The sequence below is a fragment of the Trichosurus vulpecula genome, chromosome 6, assembly GCF_011100635.1.
Source record: "Trichosurus vulpecula isolate mTriVul1 chromosome 6, mTriVul1.pri, whole genome shotgun sequence".
Taxonomy (NCBI): Eukaryota; Metazoa; Chordata; class Mammalia; order Diprotodontia; family Phalangeridae; genus Trichosurus; species Trichosurus vulpecula.
Genome location: NC_050578.1, coordinates 99,415,926 through 99,432,407, shown reverse-complemented (window position 1 = coordinate 99,432,407; position 16,482 = coordinate 99,415,926). Strand labels below are relative to the sequence as shown.

The window sequence follows — 16,482 nt, the reverse complement described above, 5'->3', positions numbered from 1 at the left end:
CTCTGGGTAAGTCACTTAACCACCATTTGGCTCAGTTTTCTCCACTGTGAAATGAGGATGAACATAATGGTTACCTCCCAGAATTGCTGTGCGGGTCAAATGAGATAATATTTGTGAAGTGCTTAACACAATGCCTGGCACTTAAAAGATGCTGTAGAAATAAACATTCACTTCTTTTCCCTTCCCTTTCCCATCATGAAGTGAGATCAAGCAGATGACACTGGAATCAACCCTAAAATGAACATATATATGTGATACATGTAATACACATGAGGTATGTGTGATATGTATATGTGTGCATCCATATGTGTGCATGTATGTATGCATATGTGTGTGTGTGTGCAAAGGAGTGCTGGAGTCAGCTCCAGATCACCAGAGCTGACTGTTAAATTTTCAGTCCGTGAATTTTCACCTCAGATGTCAGCAAATGCTTATTCACAATCAAAGCTTGATTTATTTGTTTTTGTTGATTGCCTAGATTTAAGGAATGAGAAAAACTCTGCTAATCATGCAGATTAAACTGGTTGTTAAAGATTTATCAGCACCCAGTGGCTATAGATGTGCAATAATACATATAAGCACATACATACATATGCATATACGTGTGTATGTATATGCATCTGTATGTGGAATCTAAATCATGAAGGAATTCAAACCTGCCAAGGCCAAGTAATTTGAAGCACTGTGTTGGTTTTAGGTAGAATGAGACTGACACAAAAAATGAGGAAACCCAGAGATATCGCCACTGGCTGGATTGGGGAGGTTGGATTGATGAAATACAGGTTGGTTTGTATTTCTTGGAGTTGATAAATGGAGGTTTTGATGGACCATCTGGTAGAGTTTGGCTCTTCCCATCCCCGTGTTTTCATGTTAAATGATTATCTGCATTACACAGGAAGAAACAATGGGATGATAAAAATCTCATTGAGCCAGCTCAGAACCTTCCATATGGAAAGTGGGACTGGCTGTCAGGATGGTTAAGTGGAGCCCTCCCTGGACAATGTTGGAACTTGACAGCTCTGGCTTCTAAGAGGTCTGTGTGTGGGTTTTGCCCATAGGTCATAGCCTGTGTTGCTAATGTTCTAAGGCCTCCATCATGATGGTGGGTGGAGGAGGGGGGAAATCTTGGTTTTTCTTGATAAGAAGAAACTGTTACATTTGGAGCCTGACTGTGGAGGTAATTCCTTACATGGTTATGTTTCGCTGAATACTTTTATGTATGGAATACAGTCAAGAATCACTCATACTCAGGAATCCCCCAGATATGGATAGTTTCAAAGCAGAAATTTTTTTTAGGCTTAAAGCAATTCTCTATGTCAAAGGTATTTTTTATTCCCATCCCCTCCTCTTTTATCTTATTTAATCTCTCTGTCTTTCTCTGCCTCTGTCTCTCTGTCTTTGTCTTTATCTCTATCTCTCTCTGTGCCTTTCTCTGTCTCTGTCTCTTTGCTTCTCTCTCTGTATCTCTCTTTCTGTGTCTGCCTGCCTGCCTGCGTGCCTGCCTGCGTGCCTGTCTGTCTGTCTGCCTGCCTGCCTGTCTGTCTGTCTGTCACTCTGTCTCTCTCTCTCTCTCTCTCTCTTTCTCTCTCTCTCTCTCTCTTTCTCTCTCTCTCTCTCTCTCACACACACACACACACACACTGCACCAATCAGTGCCTTCATTTTCATCTTGAGGTTAGTAAATAGGTAGAGGAGAAAGCATACTACTGTAATAATCAGGCTAAGATTATATTTAAGACTTCCTGTTATATAATGGATGAATTTCAGTCACAAGGACAGAACAGGATAACTGTAGAGACACAGACATGAATGACTATGGAAGACTATGAAATCCAAGCCCCCAGATACTACCCTCCTTGGTTTGCCAGCAAGGTGTCACTGACCTTGGCCTAGAACACCAGATTTGTAGTTAGAAAGTCTGGATTTTAATCCTGGCTCTGCCACTGATTCTAGTGTGACCTTGGTCAGTTTGAAGACTCTCCAAGCCTCAGTTCCACATTTACAAAAGGAAAGGTTGGATTAGACCACGGGTTCTTAACCTTTTTTATGTCCTGTACCCCTGTGGCAGTCTGGTGAAGTCTATGGCCCCTGTATTAGAATAATGTTTTTAAATGCATAAAATACAGAATTAGGATTACAAAGGAAGCCAATTATATTGAAACATAGTCATCAAAATATTTTTTTAAATGTTTTCATGAACTTTAGTTAAGAATCCCTGTACTAGAGGATTCTGAGGCCCTTCTAGCTCTAAATCTCTGATTTTATGAAAGCTGTCCTACCTGGGTCTGCCGCAATACTGGCTTGAGATCAAATGTCTTTATCTGGTTCTGGGGTAATCTGCATTTTTGGGAGTCCAGGAGAGCAACATGGACTGTCTTGAAGGGAGAGAAAGGGCCAAAATATAGGCAAAGAGTGCATAAAGAGACATGTGGGAATCCCCAAATTAAAACTGATCTATTTCCCAAATACATCTGGATCCTCCCTGCCTTCTCCCAGAGACCAGATGTGAAAAGGTCCCCCTCCATCTTCCTCTTCCCTCACCCCTCAGTTTAGAGAGTCGTCACATAACTTTTATCATGTCTCTGAATATCTCCCCTTCTGAGTATCATCCTACTTGCCTGCCCACCCATGTATGCATGTGGGTTTGTTCTCCTTGGTGTTACAGAGGACAGGAGAAAATTAGGTTCTCTTGTCTTTTGACCACGTGTCTCTGCCCCTTATCCTTTCTTCTCAACATAGGGAGCTGATCTCTCCCTCTTCACCTTTCAGATTACATTGCTTGAGGATTCTTTAGCAATCTATCCTCCTTCCTTCTTGTTGTTTGTCCTTTGTTTTTGAAGAGGACCAATGACGTCCAGGAGTGATGACTTGCGTGTGTATTGGATTTAATGAGGCAGAGTTGCCAGAGTAATTGTCAGAGTTGCCAGTTGGCAGAGTGAATTCTCAGTCTCACTCTTTCTTCCAGAGTCATCAAAAGTCACGGTGCCTGGTGATGGCTCGAGATGCAGTGGATGACTTTGACATCTGCAATGTCTGACCAAGTTCTAAGTGCTCCCCAGTGCCTGCTTCAGCCACCTTCATGGCCCTTGGAACAGATTGTTCTTATCCATCTGTTCTGCTAGGTGAAATCTTCATGCTTGGCCTAAACATCCCCCAACTCACCCAAAGGTGAGTTGTCTCTGTCAGTTACCCTCAACCTGGTTTAGTCCATCTGCTGAGATGGTTTTATCAGGGTGTGGCTGCTGCTCATGCTTCAGCCTCTTGGAGCCACAGGTGAGAGTTGGACACCAAAGGTGGAAGGCAGCCCTGAAAAAGGCTCAGCAAGCCCTCACAGCAGAGGTGCTAGTCCTCCCTGAACGGCCCATACACCCCCATTTCTTCTACACTTCTGATTTATGCTACAGCTTAGCTGTAAAAATAGGAAGCCTGCATAAGAGCAGGAGCCTTCCTTCTACTCTGAGGATGCTAGGAATTAGCATGGGGGAGCTGAACCGGAGAACTAGTGTGTTGGTGGATCCATTATGGTGAATGGGTGTATGTGTAACTCAGCTTCCCAACTTGTGGTATTACAAATGGGGGATGGAAGAGCAAGGAGGCTAAGCTGCTGTGTGTCCACAAGACAGGGAATAAGAGAGCCAGGTGAGACTTCTTGGCTGGGGAGTAGGGTATATCCGGACAGTTTTTTTCCCTTTCTGTGACTGCTCCCCTCTATGTTGTTTATATTCTTGGGAAAGTCTTGTGCACTAGGTTGTGCTACGACCTTCCTGAAGTCTTGAGTGAAGAAAATATCTAAGGGCTGAGTAAGGATGACTCTGTGTCTCATAGGATCAGTGTGGAGCCAGAAGGGATCTCAGAGGGTATTTAGTCTGCCTGCTTCCTTTTGCAGATTAGGCAGCTAAAGCCCAGATAAACTATCTGGGGAATATTCAGAAAGATATCAAAACTGTTATAAAATAATAGCTAGCCTTTGTATATTACTTTAAGGTTTGCAAAGTACTTTAGAAATATTTCATTTTCTCCTCATAACCACCCTGGGAGGTAGGTGCTATGATTATACCATTTTACAGATGAGGAAATGAAGGAAGACAGAGGTTAAATGACTTGCCCAGGGTCACACAGCTAGTAAATGCCTGAGGCTGGATTTGAACTGGAGTCTTCCTGACTCCAGGCCTGGAGCTCTAGCCCCTGTACAACCTAAATGCCTCTAGTGTGGCCTGTAGGGCTTGTGTGATACAGAACAGTTGTTTATACATAATTTTCTAATTGCTGATTAAAAACAAATGCCATAGAGTATTATTTAATGGTTATTTTCCCCACTGTTAATTTTTAAAATAACCTCAGAAAAGATTAGAGATAACTTTGTTTTTTTCCCCTCATGTTTCAAGATACTGCTTTGTTGCTATGGGTCTATTGTGTGTTAGATTTAGGACAAAGATATTTTAAAATATTGGAATAACTTGCTAAAAATAGTTACACACCAAGATGTACCTCTGCCTTGTTTGCCCTATGCACTCATGTTCACAGGATTGATATCTTAAGAAAACTGTCTTCAAAGATGTCTTTCTTAGAGGAAGAAAAGTTCATATGTGGAAGTTTTATTTTCTTTTTACCATGAAAAAATGTCCATTTTCATTTTAATAAGATATATTGAGAAGGAACATGGTAAAATGGATAACAGAAATGACAAAATGGCTTCTGAGTCAGGAAGGTCTGACCTCTGATTCCCACAATTGACCTCTGACACATATTGGTTGTGTGACCCTCAGTATGTCACTTAACTTCCCTGAAGGCACTTCAGGAGGTACACCAGTGTCCCCTTAGTAACTCTCTAAGACTATACATTGCAGACAAGTTACAGGAATGGGGGCGGGGATTTTCCTTCCTAGGAGTTCTCTAATGAAACTGTAGGTCTAAGAAGAAAAAAAGGTATATTGCTTATAATGTATAAACACTAATCCTGCTTCCTACTCATTCATGCATGATTAAAGATGAGAATTTAAAGATAAACTAATCAGAACATGGTCAAGAAGAGTTTTTCTCAAATCAAGCCAACCATCAAACTCTTCTGACAAGTACGTTTTGTCTTCTGATTTGGGAATAATCAGATTTTCTTCCAAAAAACGTGATATTGATGCTTAAAAATACCCAAAACAACAAATTAGTACCATTCCCCAAAGTCCAGCACCCAACTTGGGAACAATAAAGGAACACGTTAAGCCAAACACACAGATGCATAAATCATCTTGGGCAATCTGATACCATCAGCCTCATTCCATACCTATAGTCCACTACCTCTTTACTGGGAATATATATCCTCAACAGTCCTCTAAAGTCAAGATTGGTCTTTGCATTTATCTGAGTTCTGGTGTTTTTTAAACTGCTATTTTCTTTTACATTGTGGAGGTCATTTTCTAACTTGATCTACTTTCTTGGTTCTGCTAACTCATCTCTGCATCCATCCACATCTTTCCAAGTCTCTCTTACTTTCTTATATCTATCATTTTTATGATGTAATAATACTTCGTTTCTCTTTCCCATGGCAGCTCTGAAGCAGGCAGCTGTGTAAAGATGAAGCTCAACATCTCTTTCCCAGCCACTGGCTGTCAGAAACTCATCAAAGTTGATGATGAGAGAAAGCTATGGACTTTTTATGAGAAACGGATGGCCACTGAAGTTTCTGCTGATGTCTTGGGTGATGAATGGAAGGGTTATGTGGTCCGAATCAGTGGTGGGAATGACAAACAGGGCTTTCCCATGAAGCAGGGTGTTTTGGCTCATGGACCTGTCTGCCTGCTGCTCAGTAAGGGCCATTCTTACTATTGCCCTAGAAGAACTGGAGAAAGAAAACGTAAATCTGTTAGGGGCTGTATTGTGGATGCCAACTTGAGTGTCCTCATCTTGGTTATCGTGAAGAAAGGTGAGAAAGATATACTAGGACTGACAGATACAACTGTGCCTCATTGCCTGGGGCCCAAAAGAGCTAGCAGAATCTGAAAACTTTTCAACTTGTCCAAAGAAGATGATGTTCAGCAGTATGTTGTGAGAAAGCCCCTCAACAAGGAAGGTAAGAAACCCAGGACCAAGGCTCCTAAAATTCAGCGTCTGGTGACTCCCCGTGTTTTGCAGCACAAATATAGATGCATTGCTTTGAAGAAGCAATGTACCCAACAAGGAAGAAGCAGAAGAATATGCTAAGCTTTTGGCCAAAAGAATGAAGGAGGCTAAAGAAAAACGATAAGAACAAATCGCTAAGAGACATCGTCTGTCTTCCCTGAGAGCCTCCACCTCGAAATCTGAGTCCAGTCAAAAATAAAATTTCTAAAAATGTGTTAGAAATAAATAACTTTTGTCAAAAAAAATAATACTTTGTTGTATTCACCTACTACAATTTGTTTAGCCCTTCCCTGATTGATGAGCACCCACTTTGCTTCTAGGGTTTTATTACCAAAAGAGTGTTTCTATGAGTATTTTGTTAGATGAGATCAATTTTTCTTTATGTCATTGCCCTCCTTGGGGTGCATGTATGCCTAGTAGTGGGGTTGCAGAGTATGAATAATTTAGTGACTATTCTACATAATTCCAAAATATTTTTCTAGAGTGCGTGGACCAATTCCATTTACGTTTCTGCCAAGTGTGTTAATGTGTCTGTCTTCTTATAACCCCTTCCCACACTGTGGAATTTTTATCATCTTGTCAGTTCAATGGGTGTGAGAGTAGTTTTCATTTGATTAATTACTAATATTAATGATTTGGAGTGTGTTTTCATTTGTTTATTCCTAGTTTTCTTTATAGCTTTTATATACTCATGTATAGGGGAAATGTCTCTTGGTTTTATACATTTATGTAATAATCATTGATATTCAAGCCAAACCAATGAAATCATAGGTCTACCTGACTATTTGAGTTTTCCTTATGAACAAATGAGAACCAGTGAAGGATTAGAAAGCCAATGAAGCTTGGTCACCACATCTGCCATAAGCCTACTGGAGAAATATGTCCACCCAAATTGAGTAGAGCTGTAACACTCTGTTTCTACTTTTCCCCCTAATCAAAAAACTCTAGGAGACATAGTTCCTAGTGGAAACTGGAAGAAACAAGAGTTGGAGGTGGTCACAATAATGTCTGGAGTTTATTTTGGCTTTCCTTGTAGGGCTTTCTAGTGGATCTGTGTAGTGGTAATCAGAGCGGGGCTTTTTGCTCTTCTTCTCAAGTGCCTTTAATGATTCTGGCCTTTGTTTGAATGCGGCTGGTAAAGTGGGATCTTGTCTTGGAATGTTTTTTAGCACTAAGACAATTGGGAGTCATTGACTGGAAACCCTGTATATGGTGGTACTAGGGATTAACTAACTTTCCCACATCCTAAATGGGACTTTTCATTGTTCTTTGTTTGAGTGCTTCTAGCACTGAGGTAATCAAGTGCCCCAGGACCCAGAGACAGGTATGTAAGATCCCAGATTGATGTTTGACTTTTGGGGCTCACTCATGGAAGAAGTCTTGAGACTCTGGGCAAGCTGTTGTAACTGCCTCCTGGCTTTGCTAACCCAGACCCATTGGTTCTTCTCTGGTTACTATGTATTGTGATTTGATCAGGCAAGGTCTGTTTGTTGATGTTTGTAATTTCTGTTTGTATTTGACTGGAAGTTCAGGGGGCTGATCTTTTCCCCCTGAACAAGTGAATGATATATGTATGTTTGATAAAACTGAGATTATTAACCCTTTAAAGTTGCTTTCCTTAGTAAAGCTGACCAAAGAACCTGTGCTGGCAGCTCTTGTTGCTGGTCTTGTTGGGTCTTACACCTCAACAGCTGCTGCTAGCTGAATTGTTGTTACAATCTGTTACACACTTTCCTACCTACAGGCTTTTGTCCAAGCTATCTCATATGAATAAGTAGCCTCCCTTCCCCTTCTTGGGCTGCTAGGTGGCTCAGTAGATGGAGCGCTGACAGCAGAAGGACCTGAATTCAAATCCAGCTTCAGCTGCCCACTAGCTATGTGGTCCTGGGCAAGTCACTTAATCTTGTTGCCTCAGTTTTCTCATCTATAAAATGAGCTGGAAAAGGAAATAGCAAACATCTCCAGTATCTTTGTCAAGAAATACCCACATGGGGCCACAACAAGTTGGATGTGACTGAAACAACTCGACGGCAGCAACAACAATAACTTGTCCTTCTTAGATGCATCTCTCTCTTCCTTCAAGGGTTAAGAATGAGAGTGAATGGAAGAATGGTGCTGCCATCAACAGAAATGGAGAAATTTGGAGAAGATAGAGGTTTTGGGGGAAAAGCAGTGGATTCTGTTCTGGTTATATTGAGTTTGAGACACCTAAAAGACATCGAGATTGAGATGTCTGGTAAGCAGTTGGTGATGTAGTGGACTGAAGAGAGCAAAAACTGTAGAATACATAGAGAGGGAAGCATCTACGTGGACATGGTAGTTGAACTCAATTCAATTCTGTAAACATTTATTAAGAGCCTACTGTGTGCCAGGCACATAGTAGGAGCTGATGATATCACCAAGGAAGAGAATACTGAGAAATCTGACCTCCTCATTTCAAAGATGAGGAAACTGAGGTCCAAAGTTACTTAATGAGCTAATGAGTCTGTATAGTAGAGAAAAAAGTACTGGAGCTCTTGGCCCAACCTCTGATTATTATGTCTCTGACCCTGTACAAGGAGCTTCATCTCTGTGAGCTCAGTTTTTTTATTTATAAAACAGGGATAATAATACCTTGCACCACCAAAGTTTTGGTGTCTCATAAACCAACAAAACTTTGTAGAAATGGGAAGTATTAATATTATTCACCTATAAAATGAGGATAAAAATCTTGTTGTTTTCAGTCATTTCTGACTCTTTGTGACCCCGTTTGGGGTTTCTTGGCAAATATACTGGAGTGGTTTGCCATTTCCTCCTCCAGTTCATTTGACAGATGAGGAAACTGAGGCAAACAGGGTTAAATCATTTGCCCAGGGTCACACAGCTAGTAAGTGCCTGAGGCCAGATTTGAACTCAGCAAGACGAGTCTTCCTGATTCCAAAAATAGCTGTAAATTTTCTCCTTGTGTACTTGGTTGTGCTAGAAACTGCCTGAGGTTTTGGGCACAAAAAATGTTCAAGGGCTGGGTGAGGGTGACTCTGTATCTCAAGGACAGTGACAGCAACATTCTTGACCATACCTCCTGAATCTTACTAGATTCCTTTGGGCATATATGTTGTCAAAGATCTCTCGACCCTCTCAGTCAAGAGAGGAAGACCTAATCTCAATGCCTACCTCACAGGGCTATTTCTAGGGAAATGATTTATAAACTTAAACACAATGGGAAAAATTAGAATTATGATTATTGACAGAAGTGGGATTAAAACTTTCTCCCAATTCCTGTTTCTTACGTCTTTTCACCAGACCATACTATTTCGTCATTATCTTTTTATTTAGCACCTCCCCATTCTGAACTAAATTCCAGATAAACTGTCTTCATCTTATCTCTCGCCTTAACCTTTTGTGTGATTGTCCTTCATATCTGGAACACTCTCTTGTTTCACCTAGCTCTTTTCATATAATGCTTCACCTTCTACCCTTGGTTTTTCCTCATCTCTGTTATTTCCTTTTTAAATTTATTTTTAACATTCATTAAAATTTTTTTGAGTTCTAAATTCTCTCTCTGTTTTCCACCCCTCTCTTGTCCCTTGAGAAGGCAAGCAATATGATATTGATTATGCATGTGAAGTCATGCAAAACATATTTCCACATTAGCCATATTGCAAAAAATAAAAATAAAAAGTAAGAAACATAAATGAGTGGAAAAGTAGGCTTCAATCTGGACTCAGAATTCATCAGATCTCTCTGGATTTTTGGTTTTTTTAGTGCTTACCCTCACTGAAATAACTTTTCATTGACTTTTACTTTTTTAAAAATTATTTATCTATTTATTTGTGGTTTTCCCCAATAAAAAGGAAGCTCCTTGAAGGCAGGAACTGTTTTTCTTTTTGCCTTTGTATCTCTAGAGCCTGCGCGTGTCTGTGTGTCTGTGTGTATTGTACTGTAGGTGCTTAAAAATACTTGTTGAATTAAATTGTTTGGAGACAGAAGAGAAGATGCCCCACCTCCCACTGGGACCTATACAGCCCATGTGACTCCTCTGTGTGTGTGTGTGTGTGTGTGTGTATTGTGGGTGTTTAAAAATACTTGTTGAATTAAATTGATTGGAGACAGAAGATAAGATACCCCATCTTCCACTGGGATTTATAGAATTCATGTGACTTATAGCAAAAGAGAAAAGATAGATCTGGGCTGCTTTTCTTCCTCAAAGTTCCCTTTTCTAATCCTTCTTCCCTTTCTGGATCATGTATATGAGGTGATTTGTGGGCCTGGTTCCAGGTCTGAGTCAGGCTGAGTATTCCCATCTCTGTCCTACCCTTTCTTATCCAGACTCCATCTTTCTTTCATTGCTCCATCTGGCATAACTCCTTCTTTCCTTTTGGGAGGGAGCAAGCTCTGTGGCTGTGCAGGCCCCACCAGAACACGTCTCTGTGTCTGATTTCCTGATGGTTGATGCCTCAGCATCACTCTATATGTCTGACACCAATAGACACCAACATTCTAGAATCTGAGATTCCCTGAGTAAAACAGAGATCTCAGGGAATTCATCCAGACCAAAACAAGACAACTCGAATGATTTAGACCTACTAGAAGGATTTAACTATACTTTCTCTGATTGGGATGAATAGTTAACATGGGTATAGTAGGGGAAGTATCCACCTGGTACAAATGTTTTACCTTGCATAGCTGAATGGACAACAGGACACATTGACAATACCTCTGAAAAGGCTCCGATGCACAAGATCAGGCAAATAAGCTTACCTCACAGACTGGACTTAACATTTAATTCCTTTAGCGCTCTCCCCAAATCTTCTTCATCTTCTCTTTGGAACCAGGGATTCAATAATTAGAGGTAAGTCTTAAAATTCAAGTGAGGGTTGGGAGAAGTAACATTTTGACATGAAATATTGTTGTTGACAGTGAGGGTGAGGGGAGAACACCCATAGCTAGCTAGCATCTTTTTTAAAAGATGCAGTTGAGAGAAGCTTAGCAAATACCTGAAGCAAGCAGCATGGAAAGAATGTTCCAATCAACTTTTAAAGACAAATTCTATTGAGAAAGGCAGAGAGGCGGGGAAATTGGCCCATATGGGTAGAAACTCCAGAACGCGTGAAATCCATTGGTTGCAATTGTTTCAGGGGTCAGGGAGGAAGAAGTACGTGCTTTCTGGTGACTTCCACTTTGACTAATTTTAACTGACTTAAACTAATTTAATTGATTTTAACTAAATTCTAAGCTCAGGTGTTTCTATACTGTTAAAACAGTTTAAGTGACCTTTGTGTCCTCTGACTTTCTTGGTCCTGGAACAAAACTCTGCTAGCCTCATCCTAGTTACAGCTCTAGAGACGAGCAAGAAATAGGGCATTAGGAGCCTGAAACAATGAGGAATCTCCTCTGAAGCGGGCAGAAAAAGACAAACTTTTCCTGTTTCACAGTTTGCCTAAAGCCAGCTCTGTTTATAGGAATCACTATGACCTCTGTTAATAAGGCTAAAGGAACATTAAAAAAAGTAGATTTAACATCTCCAGAGATTTCCCTATTAGACTGTGTGCTAATGTTTATACTTAACATCAGGGGAATGATTCAGAAAGCATAAACATCCTGCTTCTAAAATATATGGTGTGAGATTGACAGTTGACATCTTTTCACTGTTTGGGTGAAGATCATTGCTTTGTAACCTCTTTGAGGATGAGTTATAAATGCACTAGTCTTTCTAGTCCTTAAATCACTTAAATGCAGACTTTGCTCTCCTCATATGTCCAGTTCCCTGGAACTCCTCCTCCATAAAAGTCAAACCCCAAACCCCAAATTGGAAGAGATTAAGAAGTAATCATCTGTGATTCCTGAACATCTTAATCTAGGCATTTTCCATTCCAAACAATAAAAAAGTATTGCAAGTGTCTTCTGTAATGAAAGAGAAAGAAAACACCCCCAAAGGATGAGACATCTGCTGGAAATATCATCTAAATGGAAATTTTGTGCTGAAAAATGGAGGGGGGGGAGAGTGGGCAAGGAGAGAGAAAATATAGTGACAATAAGCCAAAGGAAAATTTGTTTTAAATTTTTGCAGATCTAAAGTACACAGGTGAGATTTAACTTTTTTATTTTCTTGGGATTATCTGCAGATTGACAGATCAGTTCAAATGTTTGCCCTGGGCATAAGTAAATCTCATGATATGTTCCTGCTGAGTTTTCATTTTTTACAAGTTGGAAAGGCCATATTCCCTGACCACAGGAATACTCTTTCTTCAGAAGTTAATCATTTAAAGGAGATCCTTTAAGAGATATCAGCAGCCATCAAAGTCAACCTCTTCATTTTATAGCTATAGAAACTGAGGTTCAGAGAGGAAAGAAACAAGCATTTATTAAGCACCTACTATGTGCCAGGCAGTATGCTAATAATACTTTACAAATATGATTTCATGTCATACAACAACCCTGGGCACCTCATATTTTAATTCTCATTTTACAGATGAGGAAACTGAGGCAAATAGAGATGTGACTTGCCCAGGGTTACATAGCTGGTAAGCATCTGAGGATGAACTTGAACTCAGGTCTTCCTAACTCTAGGCTAGCTGCCTGGTGTCAGGTGAAACAACTTAACCAGGAAATAAGTGACAAAGCTGAGATTTAATCCTAAGTGCCATCTTTAATTCCTGAAGTATAGGGGTATTCCATTTTATGTTCTTAATGAGTGCCAGGAAAACGAGACATTAGGTAAAATAAAATTACAAGGCGCAATGACTTCATTCCATTGGAAAATTTTTATAGATGGAGAATCCATCCAAGAATATTACACTAGTGTCTTACAACTTTATGAAGGTATTTGCTTATCATATTGCTGACAGGATCACAGACTTACAACTGAAAGGACTATAGAGGTCATCTAGTCCAAATGATTCATTTTAAACATAGGAAATGCTTGGAGGATTGACCTGTCCAAGGTCACAGATATAGGAAGAAGTCGAGCCAGGAGTTGAGCTTATGTTACCCAGACTCCAGGTGCTTTCCACCACTTTTCTCATAAAAACCCATCACTGATCTTATTTTTCCAGTCCACTCTATTGGAATCTTTGTGTCTTAAAGCTATGGCCCGGTATGACATGTTGTTGTTGTTTAATTGCTTTAGTCGTATCTGACTCTCTTACCTCATTTTGGGCTTTTCTTGGCAAAAACACTGGAGTAGTTTGTCATTTCCTTCTCCACCTTCTTTTACGGATGAGGAAACTGAGGTAAACAGGGTTAAGTGACTTTCCCAGAATCACACACCTGGTAAGTGTCTGAGTCCAGATTTGAACTCATGAAGATGAGTCTTCCTGATTTCCAGCCCAGTGCTCTATCCACTGTACCCCGTAGCTATCCCCGTATGACATAGCAGCAAATAGTCAACCTTGATGGTATCTGCTTTTGTAAAGGTTTCTAGATTATTGGAGAGCTGGACCACTAAGGTGATTCTGTAGAATCGTCCTTGTTCTGGGAATAGAAACTCTGAAGCAACTAGGAGCAGAATGGACAAAGTGCTGGACTTAGGGTCAACTGAGTTCAAAACTTCCCACTAGCTGTGACTTTGGGCAAGTCACTTAAACCATATCTGTAACGTAGGAATAATAATACCTCCCTTGCAAGGTTGTTGTGAGGAGCAAAGGAGATAACTTATATCAAGTGCTTTGTAAATTGTAAAGGGCTATGTGTATATATATATATGTATATATATATGCATATATATATGTATATATATATATATATATACATATATTAGGTAATATCATTGATCACACTGTGACTTTGGGGAGATTAACTCATTTGGAGAAACCCGGACCTGGGTTCCTTCTACAAGTCCCATCTCTATCCCTCATACAGTTAATCTTTTTTATTTATTGAACATGTAATTAGGACCCAACGAGTACACCATTCCTTTTTATATCCCTGGAAATACTTTTGCTTCCTCATTTTGGGGGTATTGTAAGAATCAGACAGGAAGGGACTTTGAAAAGTTACATAGCTGAATATATAATGAATCTGAGCTCTCACTGATATTAAATATTATGTAATAATATAAGGACATGAAAATCACGTTACCAATAACATATTATCATTATTTAATAATACATAATGCTATATTATAATGTATATGTGATATATAATGTAATATCACACATAAGTTATTATGTATAGATAAAAATGTGTTATATAATATGTTAGCTATTATTAACTCTAAGTAAGTAATTCTGTGTGCTGCTCTGAAGCATTACAACATGTCAGACCTGTAATGTGCCTTAATCCTTCAAAATCTGCCTTCTTTATAGGGAGAGTAGGCAGATAACTATACAATAGAATTTGAGGGCCCTGCAAGGTTCAGCTTCCCCCTGCCCTGCATTCTGTAACACATTTGCCCTCCCGCCCCCCATGGACCTGAAAGAGCATCTGGAATTCCCAGCATGAGTTTTGCTCCTTTAGATTAAAGCATCACCATTGTCCACAGCAGACTCCTGCTAAAATGCACATCTTTCTCAGAAAGGATGACTCATTAGTGTTGGAGAAATAAGAGAAATCATTGAGCAGCTGTTTGGATTTGTCAGCTAGCACCTATGAGGGAGCAGGACCTTTAGGAAAGGTATACACATAGGGCAGGCTAATTCTGAGGGGGAGAGGGGAAATGGCAATCAGAAGTCTCTGAGCAAGCTACATTCAAATCCCAGATCTTACAGGTACTTATTAGCTATATGCTTTTACAAGAAGGCAGCTCGGTGTAACAAAACCAACACTAGGTGCCCTTGGGAGTGTCACTTATATTCTGGGTCTTATTTTTCATATATGTAAATAGGTAAAGTAAAAATTTTTTTCCCTACCTAACAGAATTGTTGTTGAGGGAGGTAGCCTGGAGTAGTGCAGTGACTGATGAACTTGGAGTCATGACGTAGTAGGTTTGAATCCTGCCCTCAGACATTTACTAGTTTTATGACCTTGGGCTCCTCATTTAATATCGCTGAGCTTGAGACTTCGTGATCTATAAAACAAGGATGTTGGATTCAATGCTCTCTAAGGTTTCTTCCAGCTCAAAATGCATGATCCTATCATCTATGATCCCAGATAAGTAAAGTATTTCCAAGTCTTAAAAGTCCTATAAAAATGTGGAAAACAAAATTTAAAAAAATAAGGATCTCCTGGCAGCACCAGGACAATCAAGGAGGAGCAGGAGGAGACATTGTAACAGAATGGGGGCAGGACACAAGAAGAGAAGAGAGATTGTGATTGTTTCATCGTTCACCTTGGGCCCAGCTCAATGGGACCTTTTCTCAGTTCATTCATCCCTAGCACTTCCATTCCTCTCATAAGTACACCTTTGTCTTCTTCCCAGTACATAAACATCATGGGCCATGTCTGAGAATGTTGGGAATTTTATTAGGTCCATAAAGTTTGTGCTGTGGTCTAGTCCACCGAATCCAAAATAAACAAACAGGGGAGAGAAAGCAAGTAGCACATTTTACATACCTTGAAAAAAAGAAAAAAAGAAAAAGGGAAGCCCCCAAACAGCTTTGTCCCAGTGTTTTTCAGAAATGATCCCTGCCTACTGTCTTCTAAGTGTTCTGTACTGGAGAGGATGGGGCAAGGTAGCCCAAACCCAGTGAGCACCTGGCTTACTTTTTTCACTTCTTGCAGAACCGTCAGGTTCTCCAAGAGCAAAAGCTCAATGGGGATGGAATCCAAACATCTGAATGAAGGCTTTCGATAGTGGCTTTTCTGGGAGAACAGTGGCAATGCAGTATGTCTGCTGTGTTTCCTAACATAAGAACAATTTTTCTTTTTCCTTGCTTAAGACTTCTTCACTCTTTAAACCTCTCCTGGCTAGGGTACCTGGAACAGGGACTTAGAAATGCATTTAAGCCAAATCTCCTCTTTGAATCTAGGAAACTTTCTCCAGTTCAGGAAATGTATAGCCTCCCAGTCTTCTGACTTTTCTTCTCATCCTGATACATTCATTGAATAGGGCTCCCTACTACCACCAAAATCCGAAATTACTCTTATAAAACCCTCTTTTTAGTTTTAAAAGCCCTTCATAACCGGGCCCCTTTTTACTTTTCCGGTTTTTTTACATCTTATCCCCCTCCACATATGATGAAAACCAGTGACCTTGGCGCCCCTCTCCCCACTCACAGCACTTTATCGTCTGACTCTATGTTTTGTCACTGGCCTGGAATAATGATGTCCCTTATCATCTCCATCTCACTGGTTCTGTGGCTTCCTTCAAGTCTTAGTTAAAACTGTATTTTCTGTAAAAAGCCTGTCTTCATTCTTCTTAATGCTAGTGTCTTCCCTCTGAGATTATCTGTAATTTCTCCTGTCTATATCTTATATGTACATGGTTATTTGCATGTTGTCTTCTCCATT

General features: G+C 40.1%; 1 pseudogene; it reads left to right on the top strand.

The window, feature by feature from the left end:
* Positions 1–5,532: 5,532 nt before the first annotated feature.
* On the top strand, positions 5,533–6,313 carry LOC118853940 (annotated as a pseudogene).
* The last annotated feature ends 10,169 nt before the right edge of the window (positions 6,314–16,482 follow it).